Genomic DNA, 2007 nt, shown 5'->3' with positions numbered 1-2007 from the left:
TAATTTGATAGAACATTAGAACTTTTATTTTTTAAAAGTAGTTTATAAAAATTCATTTTTAAAAGATAACATTTTAAAAGTTATAGTATCTATATTTAGTAAATTAAATTTAGGTTAAATTACACAGTTGGTTCCTACATTTTTAGTGAAATTACAAATTAGTCCCTACACTTTAAAAGTTTATAATTAGGTCTCTAAAGAAAATTAAAATTTGCAATTTAGTCTCCGTCGTTCAAAAAGTGTTTGATTTAACAGAATATTGTCAGCATATTCTCTATTTTAAACATGTGAGCTACACATGTTTGACAATAGGACCAATTTACAATTTTAGTGAAAGTATGGGGACCAACCGTATAATTTAACCATTTAAAAATGACCAAAAATTTCCTAAACTATCTGAACCACCCCACCCCTCCCCAGCTCTCTTACTCTCACTTTCTCACTTTCCAAAACGACACCCCAACTCCAGCGCTCTCTGTCTCTCACCTCGGTTCACTGTCGCCGCGCCGGATCCACCGTATTTGTGCTCACGAGTTGGGTCTCGCCTCCTTCCTCCATCTCGCCTCTCTCTCGGACTTTTTCTTCTTTTCCAATCTCAATACTGAACATTGATAAATGGAAGAGAACAATTCCAATTCCAAACATGCTCAAAGCGAACAATTCAATGTCTAAGAAGAAAATAGCAACAAATCAACATAAAAATAGCAACTCAATTTATCAGTGGATTCGGCGCAGCGACGGAGGCGAGAGGCACGGTGATGGTGAGTCGAGGTGAGAGACAGAGAGCATGGGGTTGGGGTGCCATTTTGAAAAGTGAGAAAGTAAGAGTGAGAGAATTGGGAAGGGGCGAGTAGGTTCAGACAGCCTAGAAAGTTTTTGGTTATTTTCAAATGGTTAAATTACACAGTTGGTCTCCATACTCTTACTAAAATTACAAATTAGTCCTTATTATCAAATATGTGCAGCTCACATATTTAAAATAGAGAATATGTTGAGAATACTCTGTTAAATTAAACACTTTTTGAATTACGGGGACTAAATTGTAAATTTAATGCTCTTTAGGAAACCAATTACAAACTTTTAAAGTATAAAAACTAATTTGTAATTTTACTAAAAGTATAGGGACTAACTGTGTAATTTAACCTTAAATTAAAAATAGCTTTCAATAAGCACAAACAACAAGAAATACATTTGATAAAATAATTTTTAAAATTAAAAAATACATTAATGTAAAAATTAAATTTGGATAACAACTAATATATGAAGTTATATTCGATTTTTTCTGCTTCTTCTTCCTCATCTTCTTATTTCGTTTTTTTATAATTCTTCTTAGAAAAAAATCAAAGAAAGAAGAAAAAAATACATAATGTTACAAAATCAATAGAAAGAAGAGGAGGAAAAAAATGCAGTAACAACAATAAAAAGAACCACGATGAGGATGAAACACGCGAAGAAGAAGAAGAAAAAATGCAAAGAAAAAGAAAGAGGAATGCAAATTGCAAAGAAGAAGGAGAAGAAGAAGAAGGAGAAGGAGGAGGAAGGACGTGGAATACAAACGTTGAAGAAGAACCGTTTCGCATCTCACGTTATTCAAAGTTGAGGAAGCGTGTGTTTACATGCTCTCTAAATTAAGGGTTATTTTTGTTGGATTTGGGCTAACTTGTATAGACTTATATGCCAAAAAGACTTGTATGTGTAGTAAGTCTCTATTTTTTATATAATTGTATTTACTATAATGTGTTTTTCTAATTATAAAATTTTTTTATATCTTCTATATGTAATTGTAAAATAACAAATTTGTATACATAGTTTAAGATATTGAAGCTTTTTGTGTGGTTAAAAAAGAGAAATTTTAATTTCAACATGCTTTTTGCTGTAATTCAGTAAAAATTTTATAAATCATAGTTTTATTCTACTTTTTTTAATTTTTGTTACAACTATATAGATTTATAAACCCTGTTTTAATTTTAAAATGAATATATTTAATATTTACAAATACATTTATAA

Source organism: Arachis ipaensis, chromosome B09, assembly GCF_000816755.2.
Source record: "Arachis ipaensis cultivar K30076 chromosome B09, Araip1.1, whole genome shotgun sequence".
NCBI lineage: Eukaryota > Viridiplantae > Streptophyta > Magnoliopsida > Fabales > Fabaceae > Arachis > Arachis ipaensis.
This window is presented reverse-complemented; position numbering follows the sequence as displayed.